Source organism: Rhodnius prolixus, unplaced genomic scaffold (genome assembly GCF_049639745.1).
Source record: "Rhodnius prolixus isolate KJV_2025 unplaced genomic scaffold, Rpr scaffold_2, whole genome shotgun sequence".
NCBI classification, from domain to species: domain Eukaryota; kingdom Metazoa; phylum Arthropoda; class Insecta; order Hemiptera; family Reduviidae; genus Rhodnius; species Rhodnius prolixus.
Genome location: NW_027411592.1, coordinates 52620784 through 52643404, shown reverse-complemented (window position 1 = coordinate 52643404; position 22621 = coordinate 52620784). Strand labels below are relative to the sequence as shown.

Below are 22621 nucleotides of genomic sequence, written 5' to 3'. Positions count from 1 at the left end.
TGCTCATTTCTCCGCTTTCCCCTCGTTCTTTTCTTTATTTCTTTATGCTCAGGTTTTTTTTTTGTGTGTGTTTTCTCCAAGCCTGATCGCTTCTTTCTTTAACAAAAATATTCTAGCTATTACATGGGCTGTTATACTTGTTTATTCCATTTAAGGGCGGTTAATTGTTTTTAATATTCCCAAACACACCATTTTCGCTAAATTTACTGGTTATCATTCATCTTATCTCAGCAATTGGCGGTGTCTACACTACTGTACCAAATCATTTCCGTGACTGTAGTGATAAAATGTAGAGTTAGCAGAGAACCAGTTTTAGAGCAAACCAGTTGTAGGTCCTCTTGGGCACTTCGGCCAAATATATTACATCGGTGATACCAACCTTTCGAGAAAATGTATCAACGTTTTTAGGGAAGTCCTACGAAGAGTAGAGGGAGTCGACAAACCTATCTCTCCCTCTAATCTTTCCTGTAGAAAACAATTTCAAATTATAAGAAACTAGTTGGATTCTAAGGAAGTTATATATCTTCTAATCCTAGGAAATCCCTAGGAAAAACGAGAGTTATGGATACCCACTCCTGGAAACCTAACACTATTCCTTCAATGCTGCCATCCGGATATTAGCGTGTATCCACCAATATCTGGAAACTATACAAGTTTTTCTTTCTAGGGATGTACTTGGAAGAGAACATTGTCCTTAGCTGATATTCCAATATGTTATTTCTTCTATTTGGCTTCAATATCTTATATAGACAAATAAATGATCGTGAAGGATTCCTACTTCAAAATAAAGTTCATAGTTTTCAGTTCTGCTTCTGATTTTCATCCCCTTCTTAGTGAAATCGCTAAGGGTGGGGTTATTTTTTGTAGTAAACCAGCAGCTTACAAAAGAACGGAAGCTAACAAGTACTGTAGTGAAATAAACTCCGTAAAGAAAAAAAAAAATTCACAGCTTTGCTTTAACGAGCTCGTCAGTTATCCCTTCCAACTAGTGAAGGCAAAAAAGAAGTCACTGTAGGAAAAAGAAAAGTAACATTATTTTCTTTTGTGGTTATCTTTTGAAGAATTTTATCTATACAACTTTAAAAAACTAAAACTTTTTAGGTACATCTCGTATGTCGCCTATTGACCCCAAAATAACCACTTCTTCAACACCTCAGCTCAGTCAATGATTGCCCAATCCTAAAATAGGATCCTTGACGATCAACATAGAGGCTTCCCTCACTGATTTAAACTTCCCTCACTTTTAAACGAACCATTCTTTTGGTTTTAAGGAAACCCCTTTTGGTGAAGAAGCGCTAGGATTCTGTGTTGGTCTACCATTGAATCAGTGCTGACTTTCATAGACATAAAATATTAAACAAGGCATAGAACATTACCAAACTAGAGGCTGCCTTACCGGAAGAAATAGTTGAAAAATAAACTTTATGGAAGTAGAGTCAAATCTGAGTTATCTTGTTCCATTGTAGGACAAAGTTGCTCTCAAATTTGGAAGCTGCTAGCTAAAGTTAAGCTTCCTCAAGTTTATGCAGTTAGGAGAGTTTCTTCTAAACTTTAAAAGTAACCACATCAAATAGTTTTTTAATTGTTTCTTAATAAACTATTGGATTCATGTTATCTAATATCCGCAGTAATTTCCAACGGGAATAATCAGAAGAATTGATTAAAAAAAAAAAATTAATTAATTAATAATTACTCCAAACAACAGTAAATAATAAAATATTTGATGAAATAAAAAAAATTAACTTTCAACTTTTAAAAGTAAGTTTTTATAAAAATGAAATTAAAGTATGAAAACTTATTGTCTTAAACGCCAGTTTTTTTTACATGAATTATTCATGCAAGTGAAGGCATAAAACTAAAGAAAGACAAAATACATTAACTTCTCCACAAAACGGTAAATCTTTAATTGGTTATTAGCAAGTCCTTTTTTAGACAGTAAAGTAATAAACCTTTTATTACGCTAAATCACCTGCAGTACTTATGCAGTCTCACATAGGAAAGAATCTTGTCTAGATGTGTGTACGTTGGTTACTTCAGCCACATTCAATCTATTGATTAACCAACAAAACGGAAGAAGATAACAGATAAATAACGTTAAACTGGAAATACCAATAAATTAAATAGAAATAGATTTTATTTTATTTTATTTATTTTTTTAAACTTTGCCTTGTTACTAAATGGTACATACCTTTAATTAAATAAAAAGATTTTTAGGGAAATGTAATGTTAAATCCCTTATCAAAATAAATTTTTATTAAAAAAGAAAACCTAATTCACCCTTTCGGCCAACTTGGGATTTAAAAATTAAATTTCATCAAAAAATTTGATCAATAATCAAAGACGGACACGTGTCCATGTAGATGTGTTTGTAATATAATGTGAATTTGTAAATATTTATTGATTATTTTTTAAATAAACGCAATTATTATATTATTATTATAGATCAAATTTACTTCTTATCAATATTAAATAGGTGGTGATAACGTACAAATCAGTAAAATGATACGTTAGTACAGGAAAGACTCACACAAAGCAGTTTCAAAGCAGTTAATATAATAAGTTGAAGAGCCTTCCAGCTAAAGAGATTTTCCCTTAAAAAAGTTCAAGAAAACTAAAAATACCAAATAGATATTAGCACTAAGGCCATTCCATTTTCTTTTAAGTCAGAATTTTAGCAACCCACTGAAATCTCTTTAATATTATTTAAGTGATTTAGGTGCCACGGTAGCCGAGAGGTTAGAGGCGAGACCAGTAAAGCTAATATGTATTGTGGCACTGGGTTCGATTCCCGGTCTTAGACATTTGGATTTTATTTAATGGTTAATAAAAGAAATTTTACAGTAAAGTATGTTTGCTAGTCGCCTCCGTTCACGACACCTAATTGGTAATTGGACTTTACGCCCCGCCTGGAAAAATAGGCGATTACTTTACTTTTTACTTATTTAAGCGATAGATCCATTCATTACCTGGAAATAGTAATTTTCAGGGATGTGTCCAGGATTTCCAATTTGTAAGAATCTAATTCTTAAGAACCACTTTTTTTTTTAAATGAGTCCTCAAAGCGAATATTCTCCAGTAAAAACTCAGTTTTGAAAATTTAAGACGTTTGCAAAAAAACTAATTAAGAGATTGGACATTTCTGGTATAATGATCTTCTTGGTTTTTGGAGTTAAGCTGATCAAAGATAGACAGAGAGGATGCATACCCATTTTGTTTTTTTAAGATTAATTCCATTTCCAGTATATGTACTTCTAAAATTAACTTTTTCTTTTGGATCATTTTCAGCAGAAATTACAAAAGACAAGATTATTAATAATTATGAAGATTAATAAAATTACTTTATTAACAAAGTTAGTTAAATATGCGCACGTATGTACGTGACGGTGAGTTAAGTGGGGGTGAAATACAGCTCCCCACCCACTAGGCTGGAGTCTACAGTTCAGATAAAGGCTCTACAGTACTGTCCGATCAGCTCATTCCAGTCTTGTCATCCAAGTTTGGACGAGAGCAGTTTACAAATAAGCTCGTAAAATTTTCGATATATATACATATATAAAGTCAAATCGATTTTTTTTTTTTTGGTGAAGATTCGTGTCGCAGTGTTCTAGTGTATTTCCGTCTTCTGAACGATTTTTCATTATTCAAACTTCATTAAAAAATAATAAGGTAAAATTTAAATTTAATTTTCGACTTTCAAAAGTCAAAACTCGTTTTGACATTGTTATAAATTAATATATTATTTATGAATATGATGATTGGAACTTCATTTTATTATTAACTAATTTTAAATTGATTGGGATTATTTGTGCAAAGCACGCTTCCAATTTGTTTGTAAGTTCATAAGCATACAAAAAAACAAGTAATAACAAGCGAAAAATGATCACTTAAATTAACAGCTTCAAAAGCAACTCATATTAAGGGGAAGTCATTGCTCAATGAGTAAACTTTTCTAAACATCGAAAAGTAAATTACGAGGTCTCTTTGAAATACGAAACTGTGGTTTATTTCCGGTTTGGTTATCTTTACTAGATGATCATATAGGAAGTAATCTTTTAAAATTCCTCTCTAGAAAGTAATACTTTGCATAGCCATTTCTTTTTTCGATCTTTTCCTAATGTTGGGGGGAATGGATCAGAAACCAGAGTGGAGGCGCTCGATTATAGGATAATGTGGAAAAAGTCTAAAAATCAAGAGATTTCCCGGAAACTGCGAACTAAGCCTAAACCTGGATTATTCGGTGATGTTGATGACTATAAAACTGTTACTTGTTGAAAATCGTTTAGAGTTCGCACCAATTTTGCTTTTTTAATCTAAATCTCTTGCAAAAAGATTTATATTAAAATTTAGGCAAGATTATTCAGAGTCGTTTTTTGAAGCTCCCCCCCCCCCCCAAAAAAAATATAATCTGATAGAAATTTAAGTAATGCCAATCACCAAGAAAGAGATTAGTGCATTAAAATAGGTATCTTCTTTCCTGGTAATTATCTCACCTTGATTACTTAATTATTTATTAAGGAATTTGTTGTATCTTAGGTATTTTTATAGTTTTTATTTGCCATAAATTAGATGCTATTCAAATTAACATCAAGATAACAAGACAATCAAGTTTTATTATCAAGTAATTATACCATTATGTACTCGTTTCCTTTATTAGTTTTGTTTGAATCCTGTTTCTTCTCCTTGCTCCTTCCCGTATTTCTTGCATTTATTTTTTATTTGTGGCCTTTGAATGTGGATATATGTAGTTTAAATTGCTTTATTCCTGATAGTTTAGAGGTCTAAAGAGAGTTTAGGGCAAACTAAGTTGTCGATATTCAAAAGTTGGGAAAATTATTATTACTGAACGTAAAAAGTTGAAAATATTTTGGCCCCTTTGTTGAAAAAGAAAGATACAGATAGGCAAAATTTAAATTTTTTTGGAAGTACAAAATAAATACTAATGACGTCGCAAATTATACCTAGTTTTCAGTTGTTCGTTAATTTTTCCCAATTTTAAATTAGTAAGAGAAAATACGTTTTTAGATACATGGCTGCCTTCATTTTCTTCCATTAATGGTATCCAAAGGGGTTTGGTTATTCCTGGTTTAGTTAGGATCTAGGATAAGGAATAAGGATTTGGTAAAAATAACCGAACCGGATTTAGTACTTTCCTAAGTGCGTGTTTTTCTTTTAGATTTAGCTCTACTATAAATTAACTTTTAACATTTCAGTTAAGAATTTAAGTTTAAATTATAAATTTGGAAATCTTATCTGAGAATCAACAATTTTACCGCAAGCAATTTTCACTTTATTTCCAAATTGCGTTGAGTCAAAGTAGTGGGCGGATGTTTTCACCAGATCTATTTGCATCACTTCCCCGGAAAAATCTATATTTGGGGCTATTCTATATCTATTAAAAAAAAAAAAGCCTTTGCACTTGAAAAACTTGACATCCTGCAGGAAATTAAGTAAATATTTAGTCAAGCTTCGTCAAGTTGCAAAAAATAAAATATAGAATTGAAGAATAATTGCAAGAAAAACAAAAGATGTATGATTCTAACCAGTATTTTTTTCCCCAATTAATTAATTAAAATACATAATAATTAAATAGCTAATAATAGTTTGCGGTTTAAAGCGTTCATTACTATTAAATAGAAAGCAATTCATAAAATAAGCCATTAATAGTTATAATTCTCATGCGTTCTTTACTGCCGGTGGTCTTTTTTATTGCATCCATTAAGTGCACTTATTATATAGTATAAGTGCATATATGTATATATTCATCGTATAAACATATAACAATAATAGCAGTGTGCCACAATAATAACTTCATATTAAATGCAAGTATTAAAGAAAGGGTTATATATTATATATTCATTTTTTTTGGATCTATAATTAATTATAAATTCGTTTTATGCAAATATTCACTTAAGAATTGAGACTTATTTAATCAAGGCATTTAATTATATATATTTTTTCTTTAAATACTATTTTGTAGTGGATTAATTTTCACTATTTCGATCACATTGCGATAGTGACTTATTTTACTAAATGAGTTCACAAGTTTTTGGGTCTTAAATGAGTCATTTTTACGCTATACGCCTTCTATTTACTCTGGTATGGAAAGTATAACGATAAAGTATAATTGAGTTTTAAATGGAATAAAAACCGATTTAGAGATAAATCAGAAAAAAGTAGATGTTTAGAAAATTGGGGATCTATGAATGTGACTGTATTAATAAATTATCTCGAAAGACGAAATTCTTCAGGAAGATTGGACTTTATATTTCAATTTTGGGTGCATCCAGGGGATCCAAACTTAGCGATCATGATTTCTCTAACGGAAGTACCACTTTGCCAAATGGATCTTTTCCTTTTTTTTAAGATTTTCTCCAAAACAGCTCCTTGGATTCTCTTTTATCTTCCTGAACACTTTTGTAGTGCTCTGGTGATCTAGAATATTTTAATAGATAGAATATTAGAATATAGATAGAATTGATAGAAGATAGAATAATTAAAAACCAATTTCAGAAATCGATAGCACAAATATTGGTGGCTAAAAGATTGTGTTCTATCATTCTATATTTCTCAGCATAAGAATTGTATTGGACGCGATGTCAAGACAGGGCTTCTAACCCGTAATACATCTTAGCATTGCGTACCATAATGTTTAGTATATCATAGCGCCTTGTTGTATTGTTATAACAATTATTCAGTTGAAGGTTAAGTGTTGAGAAATGTACAAAATATTGCCAGTCTAAATTCTTATTTGCTTTATTCAGATTAACTGAACTATATTAGGTTTTTCCTATTTGTTTGATGTTCTTGTAAAGAAATTTATTTTTTTCTTTAAAAACAAAAAATGCCTATTATATCATTTGAATATAAAAATAAAAAGTTACAGGAAAAGTTGATTTTAGTTGGTTTTGTTGATGCTGTGATTTAAATCTTTTAATTAAAAAAAAAAAAAAAATCAATTATAAATCTTGAAGATAGACTAATTATTGCGAATCAATGCAGATTTATTTCTATACCCATTTCCGTTTAAAATGATTTTAATGGAATGATTTCAATTCTATTGGGGAATCTAAAAGGAGTTGTTGTCTTGATAAACTTTTACACCCTAGGGAGTCGTTTTAGAATTTATTACTTGTTACTCCCATTCTCTACAATAATTAGGGAGGGAGCAATTAAATAGGGTCACTTCGAATAAAATTCTTCATTCGGTTCGGGTTTGAAAATTTTTAAGGGATGCAAGAACTATTTTTTTTTTTTAGGGAATTAGTTCTCCTACTCCAAGAACATTCACTTCTCTCTCAATAGAGATTCAAGATTAAGATAGAGATTATTTAAAATGGTATTTCATTTTGACTGGTCCTTCGCAGATACAGTAAAAGCTCTTTATTCGCGGGGTATATGTTCCATAAATATGCCGCGAATACAGAAACCGTGAATACGGAATGGTAATTTATATGGGATTATAGGGGATACGTTCCTAGGTGACAAAATAAAAAAAAAAACAAATATAAAAAAATCAATTTAATTGAAGTTTTTGAACATTTTGATTAATTATCTTAAGGCTTAGGCAATGGTTTGAAGAATTTTGTAATTTCCTCTTGCTTGGCAGTTTTTAAAAGCTTTTGTTCGCAGTCAAAGTTTGAACTTGCCACTACAACTACCATCAGGTTCTTTAAAATGAGCGTAAAGATACTTTGCCTTCACCCGGACCATTGGACCACTCAGGGGCACCCTTTTTTTTTTGGATGCGGTCTTCGATCCATAATGACAACGCCACTTCCATTTTCTCTATTGCTGGATCACGAACAATTGCTTTCATTCTGTGCGTTTACATTCTCAAAAACACCGATCGCGGCGAAGGACGGCTTATGTCAAAGTCCTCGGCGATATCATTTAACAACATACTTTAGGCAAAGTTGTAATAAGATCTATTTTACTTTTTTTATTAGTCCATTTGACGGCATTTACAAAGGATATTGGGTTGGATACCTATTGGAATCCTTTTATTATCATAGTGTACTTCCGCGAATATAGGAATTGGGTCGCATTTTTTTAATCCGCGAATAGTGAAAACGCGAATGAAGGAAGCGCGAATAAGGAGCTTTTACTGTACTAAGATTTTGGCCGAATCCTTCAACCAAAAGTTCAACTTTATCGACTTTTAAAGTTGATTTCTTTTTCTTTTTCCCACAAATCCTTGAAAATGGTTGGGTATATTATTTTATTTGATTTTTTATGAATCCTCTAAAAAGTAACTAAGCTTCTCCTCAGAGGCGAATCCCTAGTCTGTCCCCTAGTTATTATAGTCAGAGGGAAAAAAACAAAAGCCAATTTCGCCAGCTCGCAATATGTTCCACTCGCGTCATCGTAAAGAGAGGAAGTCAAGTTCAAAGAATTTCTGGAATTTATTAATTAATTTACTTAATATTTAATAATTAAACAATCATACAGTCAGTCCCTGTATGATAAAAACAAAAGTGTGACTCAGGTGGGAAAAATTCCCGACATTGTATTATAAAAGAATTGTCGACATGTTTGGCATATCTTTCTAAGCATCCCCTATGGCATCTTTCGTTTTTACTAAGCATTTACCAATTATTTATTTTGATTTTTTATATAGAAGCTTTTAGAGGGCAAGAAAATTAGAAGATCGTAGCGCATTTTGGCATCTGCGCTAACTTTTATTAATATTTTGTATTTTTCATTTTTGTTTTTCTTTCAACTAAACAAAACGCACAGATTCTGGAAATTTGTTGATATCGAACGGATGTTTAATTTTCCTGGATTTTCCTTTAAAGTTAGTAAGTATGATGACCTGTTCTTCTTGTAGTAGTAAAAGAACACTAAGTAATCATACATATAATAAAAATAGATAAAATAATCATAAAATTTAAATAATTTTTTAATGAAATATAATATAATTTTACTTCAGTACAACTAAAAGTATTTAAATTGGAACCTTTAAGAGGAAATATTGATGGAGTCTGGAAGGAAAGGAAACTGCTTTGCAAGATCTGCATTCCCTTAAGGAACTATAACCTCAGTAAACATCTCAATAGAGAGTTCTGTAATAGGTGGGTCTGGTCTCTCTTTTATATTTTCTATCTCTTTTTCCTATATATATATATATATATATATTTTTTTTTAACATTACAATTTACGATATCCAAAAAGATAATATAACTTTCTGTCATTCTGCAATTTTTGTTGAGATATATTTATTCATATATCGCAGTATAATAAAGGAAGACATATTTTAGAAAATTCAATAAGTAAGAAAAAATTTAACGTTTACAGTTACTAGTTTTAGTTAGTAAGCCAAGAGAAACTTTACTAGCTTTAGTTATAAAACAGTTATTTTAAACTTCTTGAGATAATTCTGCTAATTGAATTCTAACTACGCACCACTTCGTGGTGTTCCTGGTGCCGGTGGACAAATGGTGGGAGAAGTTGGGACCCTCTGCCGCAAGTGTGGCAGGGAGACGGAAACTCCAGCTCATGTGCTGGGAAAATGCCCTTTTAACTCCCTCCTTATCACTCGGCGCCACCATAAGGTCAAGCACGAGCTAGTTCGGCTCCTAAGGGAAAAAGGATATACATGCTTTGAGGAAGTTTATTGCATCGACTCAGCGGGATCGACGAGGTATGCTGATATAGTCGCCCTTCATGACCGCGACAGATCGGCCCTAGTCCTCGACCCGACCGTGAGATTCGAGAGCAATGACCCGGACCAGGCGGAGAAAGTGGACTTGGAAAAAAAAGGTATATATGAGAGTTGTGTCCCCTTCTTGAAAGAGAGGTTCCATGACTTCGGTGACCGAGAGTTTCGGGTTCGGGGTCTCTGGTTCGGTGCCAGAGGTGTCATCCCTAAGCTGACTTTCAGCTTCCTTCAGGAGCTAGGGATTGATCTGAGGGAATTGGAAGCCTTGGCGGAGTCTATCATTGTGGACTCGATTGGCATTATCCACCACCACATCTACGGGGCATGAGTTTGATTGTTCTGCCCGCTTATTTGTTGGTATTATATGATTGTGATATATTGTTATTCTGATTTGGATGTTTCTGTTGCTGGTTTGGTTTATTTTATTTTATTTTATTTTGTTGACATATTGTATTAGTGTTAGGAACGATTTTCGTTTTTCTTTTTTTGCCTGACGAATTGAGGATCTCTCAATGGTGTAGTATTGGTGTTGACTTCTTTCTTTTTTTTTTCCACTTTATCTATATATCTTGATTGACTGATTGGTACGCTGTGTGTCTAGCAACCCGATCTATTTGGGCAGCACCCTTTGTTTTGTTTTGTTTTTAATAAAGTGCATTACAGCGTTACTAATTTTTATAACTAATAGTTGTAATTGTTTCCCACGATTATGGAAATTTTTATAGCGGATAATTATGGATTCAGTAAAGAAAAAAAAATGTTTAAAATTACTTTTACTAATGGCAGAACAGTTAGATTGCTTTAGTGGTAAGCGTCTCATATTCACATGTTCCGTTCAAGAAACTTTCCGTCTGAAGGTCGTAGTTTTCATTTGCTTTCTTTCTTATTTTTTTTACTTTCTTTTACTTCTAGAAAGCAGAAGTACTGGGGAGAGAGCAAGTTCTCTCTCTCCATGCCCTTGGATTTTTCCGTCCATTTCGGTGGCTGCAATGGTTTTAGGGTTAAGTTTTCTATTCTGGGGTGTGAGCTATTTGGGGGCCTCTGGTATGGTTTTTGGACATTCGGAACCGGGTTAAGTCCAGAAGCTAAAAATTGGCGGCCGTTACGCGGGAGTTATCCCTTGGAGATTATAGAAGTAAGTTCAATTATCTTTTCAACTTCTTGATAAAGAAGCTTAGGGGCACAGGGTCAATTGTAACCACTACAGTCATCCCATCTAGTTATTTACAGGGCTAACCAAACATTTAAAAATTTGTCAATATAAGCGTACGAGTAATTTGTGTAAGTATTTAAAAAGAAGTTGCTCTTTGAAGAGGAAGTCAGAGTTGTTGATTTTTGGCCCGAAGTAAACGTGCGTCCCCTTGAGCTTCCAAGAAGTGCAAGTTCCCCACCTTGAGAACATGTGCAGTGCACATCTTCATAACGGAATATAACTCTGAGTAAAATACACATTTCTTACTAATTATACGAATCGTTGACCCTGGCAGAAACTTCAGTTAATTATAAAATCATAAAATGTATAAATAATATTTTTATCAATCTTGAAAATTTATTTTATTACAGAGTAATAACTGAGTATTTCCGGTTTACAGAAACTCTCTCGGAATGGTGTACAAAATAGATAAAAATAATTTTCTGTTTGTTCAATATTAATTACATTATTCCATATCCTGACGAACTTCTTAAAGTTTCCTGAAAATATGATTCAAATATGTTTTATAAAACTGATGCAACTGGATCATTAAGATTGAAAGGAACTGTTTAAGAAGGGTCAAGGAAATATTGATGGAGTCTGGAAGGAAAGGAAACTGCACTGCAAGATCAGTAATCCTTTAAAGGATGTATATGACTGGTTGGGCTATTCAGAGAAGAAAAACTGACGCCTTCAAGCTAGTCTCAAGGTACCTCACTACCGGCACCCACGCCAACCCTAAAACAGAACAGACACTGGAGTGGGTTCGCCACAATACCTCATTGGATTGCACGGCTGCAGCAGATTGGCCAACCCCAAGGGGAATTCTAAATCTAATCTGTGGTCAAATTCTTAATGTGCACTTTGTTTAGATTGGATTAGAACATGAGTCCGGGTCCGCTATTCCCCCAGGCATTGCAGCGAAATTAGGCCTTATTGTGCCCCGATCCCCTTGTAGGTTTTGTTAGAGAAAACTGACCATTTTTAAAGGACTGATATTTCTCCATCATCGTTTTTGTTTAAAATCAATCCAAATGGCCAGAGGTTTCATAACAGAATGTAGGAGAAAAATTCCTCTTGTAACGTTACAATCTTCACAGAGACAAGACTCACCCATTGCAGAATCCTTTTACATCCTTATAAAAATGTTTATAAGGGTAGATATCAAATAACTTGTACTGATCCCGGTCAAGTTTTCCGGCCAGTTACCAATAAATTTAGCTGAGGCTAGTACGGAAGATGATTTATGGCGTTCCTAGCCTTAGGGCTGTCTTTCGAATCCAATGCTGGACGCCCAAGAATCAATCACTCACTCACCACGTCGGCCAAAAGCATACACCTCATACCGGAATCCTAACTCTTCGCGACCCTAGCACATCCAGGAAAATAAAAAGAGGAAGGAACTTGGGCCTGGAGAAAGGATCTACTTCCCGCTTAATAAGCTACTCAGGAGGAGTAGTGTCCCAGAGATCTCCCATTAAGTCATTTTTGTTTTTTTTAGTGAAAAAAATTAAATACATTGAGTGTGAAGTAACGATAATCTTTAGAACCATTTTCTCGCAAGAATTTCGAGAGAAAATGATAAAATCGTGCTGTACTCCTTCCAATGTAAAACCTAGAAGAAATGCCAAATTTGAGTTTAATGCCTTTATTAGTTTTTTAGATATTTAGTTCTCGCGTAGAATCGGGAAGTAAATTCTCTTTCATAATATTCAGTTCGAACCCAATAGTAGACATCACCAAGAAGAGCCAGTACTTATACAGTACATACAAACAAAACGTGCGGGATACAGTTGTGTTCTACAGGTGGTTGCACAGCCCGTGTGGTTCTGGTGTTGCTGGTCGCGCTCTCTTGCATGCTTTAATAGCGAACCTCTTTCTGCCGACGTTACCGCAAAAACCTCTCTATCTACTTACTACCAACCTTTCTTGGTTAAATTGTACTGTTACTCTCCATATTCCTTCTTCCTTTGATCTCGCTAATCCATTTACCACTTGTTTTCTTCTTCTAACTTCTTATAAAATGTAATAACAAAAAAAAGCAATGCTGGGGAAAACTTGTTATTCGACAAATAGAAACCGCACATAAAAGATATCAAATAAAATCATTTATTTTTTTAAAAAAATCGAAACCGCTTGAGACAAGTGTTGTTTATATTTATTCGATTCTTCTTTAAAGGCTTCTTTATTTTAATCGATTAACCGCATAAGTGTCTGTAAATTTGATCTGTAAGGAGGGGTACGTTTTGATTGCAATTGAATGATTAACAGTTTATTTAAGTATGGGATACATAAATTTAAATTGAATCAATTATAAACATTTTTGAGGCTAAAAGACAAAGATAAGATCAGGGTGCGCACTTTTTAGGGCGTGTAAAGGATCCATTTTCTGGCTTACTGGAGCAAAAAAATGGAGCATACCGGAACACATGTTGACAGAGAGGCTTTCCTTGTTAAAAATAATATTGCATATTCAGTTTGGGTATGAACTAAAGGCCACTGGTTAACAGGAGAACAAAACCAACCAATATTTTAAAGAAATGCTTAGACCAAAACTGGACCCCTAAACTAGCTAATTTGCGTCCCTTTTTTTAAATTATCTTAAAACTAGGGTTCCTTTTTTTACTTCCCTTTAATCGTTTAGACTTTAAGCTTTCAAGAATTTTGAGGTCTTTTGGAACATTTTTACAAAAAAGATGAGTGTGTGCCAGGTCAGCTCATCTGTAAATACAATAGAAAATCACAGATCGTTCAAATTATGTATTTCGGTTGGATAGCATCTGAAGGGGAGTCCCTTTTATTAGAATTTCTTCAAAAATCTAGACGAATGAAAATTAGTAATACCGAATTTTAGAGCCAGTTTAAAGAACAGCCTTTTTAAGGAAGGATTGAAAAAGGAACAACAACTTGGATGGTTAGGTAAATAGGATAGTGAACAAAACCAGTGCATCTTGTAAAACCTTTTTAGACAAGCATCTGGTACAGAAGACCGGATAGGAAAAATCAGCCGTGGGATGGAAGTCTGAGGAAGAGGAAGACTAGCGCTAGGTTAGAGGAGAATGGGGCTTTTTGTAAACCCCCTTAACCATACATTGATGGAAAAGAACCCAAATTAGAAGTCGTAGGAGTGATCGCTATATATGCCCTGGAAATTATTACACTAATTTATTACAAAATTACTCCAATAAAAATGGTTTTATAACAGGAAGTTGGCAAAAAATAGAAATGGAAGAAAGCCAAAGAGCGGATGTTTCTTTATTTAGTTCCCGTTTCCTTTTGTGATTGAAGATTCGCTATTTTTAAAGGAAATCACTTAATTTTATTTTCACTGAAATTAGTTTGACGTCATTGTCTGGTTTTCTTTTAATATGGAAGTTTATTTTCACAAATTTAGATCCCATTAATATAGCAGCAGACTCTCTTTTAATTTACTCTATAGAACTGCTGATTTTCAGACTCACTGCTTCATTATCTCAAATAGAACATTCAGCTCTTTTACAAGAGTACGTGCAGTCACCATTTTAGCCTGCATATTGACTTGGAACTTTATCTGCCTGCCATATTTGAAATGCAGTATAGTGCAAGCTTTGTCCTGTGGCAGGCCATGTTTTCTAGGAACCTGCACTTGTACAAGAGAGCCACATGTTCTTTTTACGTTGTTCATTCATTTTTGTTGACATTTTCTGTAGCAAAGTCTAGAGTAGTAATAAACCATTATTTATTACTATTCTAATGTTTTCACTGATGAATGGGCGTCTAGTTACTCTGTGAAAAGCACTGTTTTTTTAAAGTAAATTATTCGTTTTATTTTTTTCAGTTTACAGATGAATGAATCTTTTAAACAAATATATTTTACAATATTTTCTTCTTAACCAGACAAAAAGTGGGATAGTTTAAACCATTTGTAAGTGCTTAAATATCTCCAAATTTGGGAAGTTTTATTCTCAACTTTTGCGATAACCTAGTTTGACATTCTTTGCTGAAAATTGTATGTATCCAAATCAGATTAAAAGAGAAATTAATCGAAAGTGTTACGTCATCTGCTAAATTTCGCTTCCTTCCATTCCAATAATTTGGCCTTTTCTCAAATCATTTCCTCTCTAGCATGTCTCATATCCATCCGTTCGCATAATATTCATGCGTTTCTCTTGTTACTTCGCTGCTGCTATCTAGTTCAGAAAGTGTATTTCAACTTCTAGTTTACTGACAAGCTTCTATATAAGAGAAATCTTTGGATTAATCACTATAAATGAATCATGATGGAAAAGATGAAGAGACCATTTTCCTGATTGAGTGATGTTGGATCATCATTATCATCATCAGAATGATTAAGCTGTGTAATATTATTGAATGCAGAGGGCTATATCAGTAGAATTCTATCCGGTAGTTATCTACAAATTATTTTCTCAAAATTACCGCGTAATGAGACGAAACTTACTTTGTTTCGTTTTTTTTGGTTTGTTTTTTGAATGGCTCAGCTAAGTAAACAAACTTAATTCAGTAGATAGATTTAACAGTTGCTTTAGGTATAGAAGATTAATATAATCAAAGATGAAATTACATACCTAGATGTTCCTCACTCTTTACAACTAACCTACCTGGAGGTCGTTTTTGGACCGCCCTTAATTTATTTTAAATAAAGATAAGCACATTAGAAAGGTAAATACAGTGTTTGATGTTGGTTTACGTGACCTGTTCGTGACGTATTTTTTCCGGTCATTACAATAATTTTTATTAATGTAATAATAAATAACCACAGTGTTTATTTGATATTGTTTTTTTTTGTGTTGGTTAGTAGTACACCTTTTTCGATCAGTTTCTTCTCTGGAATAGAGTGAGGTCTATTTTAGGTGAAGTCACGGTACGTTTAATAATATAATTATATAGGTAAGGGCTTACTTTAGTACCTCCGTACAGCTAGGGAGGTCCTCTTTTTGTGTAATGTTCCTACCAAAAGGAACCCATTCGTCCTTCGTATGTATACCGAAGTATCTTCACCTTAAGGTAGAAGGGATGTTTTTAACTAAATCTACTTTAACTTTCTTTATAAAAAAGGAAAATAAGTAGTGTTTAGTCGAAGAAAACAAAGTCATGTTATGGTCGTGATATGTAAATAAGTTCATGTCCTAAAGGCTTGATGTTTAATTATTAAAACATGGAAGGGGGACCACCCAGATTTTTATATATGTCTTCATATATGTATATGATATACAATTTCTAACTTCTTCTAACCTACATTCTCTCGTGTCTTGTATTCTTTTATATTATCTTCTTTTGAAGAAGAAGCAGAAGAAGAAGAATACAAAAGAATACTTTAATGATATGATTCCGTAAGAAAGAAAAGAAGGAATTAAAAGGAAAAAAAAGAAAGCAACAGAAGAAAGATTTATCTGGATTATAAATACAACAGATCTTAATTTTAACTTGGTAACAAAGATGTTATTATCATATAATTCTCTTCGTTCTTGTGTCTCTCTCTCTCTCAGATAAATTATAATATATAACAAAAAGCTTATAACAGTTTACAATTTATATATAAACAAGATGCTTCTTTTTTTTTTTTTTCTTTAACCACATTTAATGCTTACCTCTTCGTACTTTAAATTAAATTTATTGAGGAGAAACATGTCCATTTTAGATTAATTTAATATAGGGTTGATAAGCGGAAATTTTAAACTCTTTTCAAAAAATAATTTTATCTTACTACCGCTCTGAGGGTTTTATAAATAAACTCTTTAGTTATAAGGTGTGTGCATAAATTCACGAGAGTATTAAGTCCTGTGTGAAGTTTCCTGAAAAAGTATTCTTGGTTTTTTTTATCCAATAACAAAAATTTTATTATCTAATTCCGTTTCATAATAATTTCAATGTTAAGCATTATTAACTGTAACTTGAACAAGTACTATATACTATATTTGAAGTCTTAAGTATGTTGTATTTTATTTTTTGCAATAACTTAAGACCTTTTCTATTGGTTGAAACAGTTCTTAATTTTAAATAGATTTATCACATAATAATATATACGTTCTTGGATACAAAAATAAGGAAATAAAAAGTTCACTCTTCGTTACGAACCCCCTTTTAGGGGTAACATTGCTGGGGCAAAATATCCTGACCTTCTGCAGCCTTCTGGCGATTCTTAGCCACATGGAATTCTTCTGGAAACAAAATTTCTGTGTTGCTGAACTGACCATGTGAGCAAGTTGTGCTTGTTGCTGAATGAAGAGTGCTAGAATCTCTGGTAGGGCTTTTCTTTGGGGCTAAATCAGCTTCATTATTTTCTTCTTTGTATAGATCCTTTGCCTCTCCTGTGAACTCTTTAGAGAAACCTCTAGTGCAGATGATTTGGATTCCCGTACAGTAGTTTGAAACTAGACCTGAAGCGTTTCCAGCTGTAGTAACCGATCTAAAAAAACCACCGGGCGTTCTGCTAATTTACTTGGCCTCCTTATTTTGTTGACTTCCAGAATCAGACAATTGTCTTTTCACTTCACCTGGTACCTTCATAATCTGGTACTTATTAAAAGAGAATTAGTTTCTTCTACCTAGTCCAAGCAAAAAAGTCTATAATAGGTTTAGTCAGAATGATTTATCTCAGTCCTCGGTTCTGGACTTTAACTATTGTTTCTCTTTATTCTTTGTTATACTGATGATGTGGTCAATATTACATTTCCACCTTCTTCCGGTCAACTCATGTCCGTTGTTCCTCGCGACTAGTTTCGTCGCTGTATGTGTACTTTTATATTTGTTACGGTACCGTGAATTGATGCATATTCTGCATGAAATGGTTGATTTTTGTAAGATGGATTTTAAAGTGCACTGATGACTGAATCGTGAGAAAAGTGGCGGTGGTTTTTCCAACTGCTCTAGATCGGACTGCTTGCTTGTCTTAGACTTGAGTATGGAAAAATTGCCTTCTCTTCCACCTGTAAAGGGAAAACGAGAAAGAGAGAACTTCTCTTAATTTCCCTATCTTCTTCTTCTTCTTCTGCCTTTACAGCAGAGGGTGCTAAAAAGTTTGTTGTCAGCTGTAAATAAAGATCTTAGTTGTAAGGTTTCTGTTGGATGGTGTCCTGTTTCTGTTTGCTAAAGGTTGATTCATTTTCCATCGTCAGTATACCCTTAATATTATTTTCATGTAAATAAATGGTTTGGAAAAGAAAAGTATTAGGGAGGTTCGATGTTATCAGTTTTATGAAAGATGGAGGGTTAGAAGTAGTAAGAAGGAAACGATGGTTGAGAGTAACACATCTGTCTGTGTCAAAAAATCGATACCGTCTAGATGAGGTTAGGTGTCTTAAACGGTTATCTTCAACTAGAGATATGTAGCAGTACAAAAAAAAAAAAGAGGACCACTTCTAATGGAGACCATGAGTCTTTAATGATAGTCTTCAGGATGGTACATCTTCTTCAAGAAGTTCTATGTCATTGTTCTTTAGTTTGTTTTTGTTATTTTACATTTTTTCTCCCCTTCCTTTCGTAATTATTATCTGACAGTTATTAATGATATTGTTTCTTAGGCTATTAAAAATCACCTTACAAGTGGACTAACTTAAAGTAAAAAATTTTCTTTATGTTTGTATTAGAAGGATAATTCAAATGTAGACTACCGAAATTGTTTAGCGATTGCGTTGATTTGGTTTTTAATTGATTCAATTAGAATTTAACCTAGCTCTACAATTTCACATCTTAGCAAATAGCATTTCACTTTTGGCTCTGATTCTTTTCTAATGGCTGGTAGTGGCTGACTTAGGGAGATGAACTGTTTTATTCCTACCATATCTGAGGATCTGTAGGCTGTATACCCTGGAGTGGAGGCAACCCTTCCTTCAGGTTCTTCATCCCTTTTAAAAATTCCTTCCTCTTAGTGTGGTTTTTATTAAAAGATCAATCGAAACAATTTCTTTAAATAATATCTTTACCTCCTCAATTTGGAGCAAGACGATTTGTAGAATCTATCAAATTGTCTATCATCGGAAGTGCAAGTTTTAAGGCCCCTCACTAAAGTTCTTGAAAGTACTTTTTTGGCTTCTGCGTACAAAATATGTAAATAAAAAAACTAGAAAAGCATCTTAAGTCCAAAGTTTAGGTTGTAGCTTCGGCGAGCTAACTAACTCTTTTGCTTATTGAATGAAATCTCTCTTGGTCTACAAAGATTTTTCCATTTTTTAGGTTTAATCGATAATGGTTTTATTGATTTTTCATATTGTACTTCATCCAAAACTTATACTCGAAAATTTTTTCTTGGGAAATCCTATTAAGAACACTTCTGTAAAGGGGGAGAATAGGATTCCTTCTAAAGTGCTATTTTAGTACAATATATGGGTCTAACTTATATGGAATTTGTGGAATACATGGAAAAGAACTAAATGGATTGCTGAAAATCCGAGTTAAGCGGAAATGTCTCAACCAGAAGTATTACTTTTCTGAGTGGATTTTTCATTTCTTACTTTTTTGAAATTTCCTCGAATTGTATTTGTGCATCAACCAAAAATAATGGTTTAAGGCAGTTCTAGAGAAAGTTCTGAAAAAAAAAGAAGTAAAATAATGCCTATTTTTTCCCCCCGGCTGGCTTTACGTCCAACTACCGGAATTAGGTGAACTTGCTAAATCACTTGCTTCAATTTTACTGGTTACAAATGAATTTCTTCTTCTTTGTTCGAATAAGTGAAAATAAATCTGTTAGAATGAAAATAAATTATAGCCTTTGCTATGTTATGAAGGAGAGAGAGAGAGATTCCAGCTGGCTGGTGTTGATGATTGCCCGTTACAACGTTAGAACGACGCTCTTCACATTATTTACATCCAGTCCAGTAAAGCATCAAACTAAGATGTGTTTTTGTCCGCTATGTCCGCCACCAGTGTTACAATTTGTCCGGAACATCAGCCACCACCTCCAAACCGCCGTTATAATACTTTCCTTACACACGTATAACTTTTGATAATACATTATGTCTACTTTTTCTTTCTTGTTGTAGTAACATTCCGGACCTATCAAGCCGTAAGTAGTATATCTATATGTACGTCCATTTTATATCGTATATTTTTCATTCATCAATTTCAACCTTACTACTGGTCCATTAATTTTAATATGAAAATTCTTTTCGGTTGTAAACAGTTTCAAAACTCAAAACACTTCAAAAGAATAGTTTGGATTTAAAGAAAATAATAATATTTTCAAAAGTCTGTAAACTTAGTATTGTGATTTGTCCCTTTTTCTTTTTATTATAAAAATCTTTCTTTTGTATTATTATCATTTACTAATCCTAACTGAAACTTTCCTAATTCTTTCGGTGATCCTTTCGATTACGTTCCAAGTTTCTCTTACTTCGTTGATCACAATTTTTTGTTAACATTTTCATGGGTCATCATTGCTAATGCTGGCTATGATTATCCTTGCTTGGCTTGTTTTTAATAGTTTTGGTCATTTCAGTAAGTATTCCGAAGTGCAGTGATGATCGATCATTGTCATCTTGCGTTAATTTTTGGATCAAATGTTTTTCTTTCAATTTACACACCATTTTCACCTTGTTTCTGATGCATTAAGGGACCAGTACTGTTGCTTGTGAGCCAAAGAAGTAAAACTTCTTTTCCACTCAAAACCTGGCATCGTCGTCAAGCTTTATTTAGAATCTAGGAGCTTCAAAGTTCACCGAATAATTTTTATCAGCTAAAGCTGCAAGTGAGGTACAGTCGCTGCAACGCTCGTGAGTGCATTCAGACACATGCTGAATGAAAACATTATCCAATGTCCAACAAAATGGAACTGCGTCCTGGAAGAAAAGTTATATTTTTATTAGACTTAATAAATATCACTGGATCACAGTGAAGCTAAGTATTGATTTCGACAGCATCATTGCCACTATTTGTGTAATTTGATCTAGGGTCAAGTTGAACGTGAAGGTATAAGAATGTGTGTGTTTATGCATTCATATGAATATGTAAATAATGATAGTGAAAACCAAATAAGTAGATTTTTCCCACAATTTACATTTTAGTCGATGCGGTACCGTTAGTCTTTAGGCTCTCTATGTATGTTATCCAACCACACAGAGGAGGAGGAAATACGTAAGAAAGAGACCGAAGATATTTCCACTATCTTCTTCATACGAAACCAATGGAAGAAGTAAAACGTAACCAACCATAAATGGTAATGTGCGCAATGAGAGAGGTGTGTGTGTGTCCTCTTTGCCTAAACACTAAAGATACTCTACCGTCTTTTATTCGCCGACTGTTTACAAAGATAATCACCTTCTTTACCAGAGGCATTACCAACGGCTTCCGCCATGACTCAGGTGTAATTGGATTGGTGCTTTTTCAAATTTATATGCTTCTTTTCTTTTTAGGGTTTCTTTTATTTCCTTTAATTAATCTTCGTTACTTTGCTGTTTTAATAATTTGTGAAAGGAATAAATTTCTTGATATTAGAAATATGAGGAGGTAATGCACGATCGGGAAGGTTTTCTAATTTTATGTTTTCACCGTTTTTGATGTCTGTTGAGGCTGAAAAAGCCATCATAACTCGATGTTTTGATATTTTAATCATTCATAACTTTCCGAATAGATTTTTGAATGTTTTACAGATTTGGGAGGTGGGAAAGGCCTCTTCTAACGTTCTTCATTATACCCCAACTTCGTGTGTTAAATTGACATGTCTGTAAATATAAGTATATGTGTGTACAAGATCGATAACTTTTTTTTTTGAAAACATATACTCTGGAAAGTCGATGATCTTTAAGACTATTCGGTAGGAAAGATTTGAGGTAAACTTCTCTCCTCTACATGGTCTCAGATAAGTATAATGTAACTATATAACATCAGCAACTACCTGTACAAATTAAAAATAAAAATAAGTAAAATATCATAAACGGAAGCTACTTTATTGGATTAATTTTCCGGTTTCTAGCGATATTTTTTTCTCGCTCAAATTCTCCTTTTTTTAAAGAAAACTCACTTAAGAGAAAGTTTTACAAGATTGCAGTTTTCTGAAATTGAGTAATTACCCATAAAATCCAGATCTTGAGAGGTAGTGAGAGTAAGTTACTTACCACTCTTTTTTATTTCCGATTACGAGGGTCGTTTGAAAAGTCCGTGCAAAAATAAAAACTACTTAATTTTTTGGGGTAAACCTTTTTTATTTTTCAACATAGTCTCCTTTTAGGCTTATACACTTCGTCCAACGCTGCTCTAGTTTGTTGATCCCTTCCGAATAATAGGATTTGTCCAAGTCTGAAAAATAGCCATTCGTTTCTGCAATCACCTCCTCGTTTGAATAAAATCTTTTTCCCGCCAGCCATTTCTTCATATTGGGGAACAAATAGTAGTCCGAGGGAGCCAAGTCTGGAGAATAGGGGGGATGTGAAACGAGTTGGAACCCTATTTCCATTAATTTTGCGACCACAACTGCTGAGGTGTGAGCTGGTGCGTTGTCGTGATGGAAAAGGACTTTTTTGTGGGCCAATCGTGGGCGTTTTTCTTGCAGCTCGGTTTTCAAACGGTCCAATAACGATGAATAATATGCACCTGTAATAGTTTTACCTTTTTCCAGATAGTCGATGAGGATTATTCCTTGCGAATCCCAAAAGACAGTCGCCATAATCTTTCCGGCCGAAGGAACGACCTTCGCCTTTTTTGGCGCAGATTACCCCTTGGTAACCCATTGTTTAGATTGTTCTTTGGTCTCAGGAGTGTAGTGATGTATCCATGTTTCATCCACAGTGACGAAACGACGCTTAAAGTCCTGCGGATTCTTCTGGAACAGCTGCAAACCG

At 33.5% G+C, this 22621-nt stretch overlaps 1 protein-coding gene across 3 annotated transcripts in view; it reads left to right on the top strand.

Annotated features, from left to right (window-relative positions):
• The first annotated feature begins 3435 nt into the window (after positions 1-3435).
• The window catches only part of LOC141449979 (uncharacterized), a 136918-nt gene continuing 117732 nt past the window's right edge, over positions 3436-22621 (top strand). For 2 of the 3 annotated variants that reach the window (XM_074119959.1, XM_074119958.1), the window contains exon 1: positions 3436-3666. The gene's annotated coding sequence lies outside the window, so the exon portion shown is untranslated. The remainder of the gene's footprint in view (positions 3667-22621) is intronic. The other variant, XM_074119957.1, reaches the window with a different exon arrangement.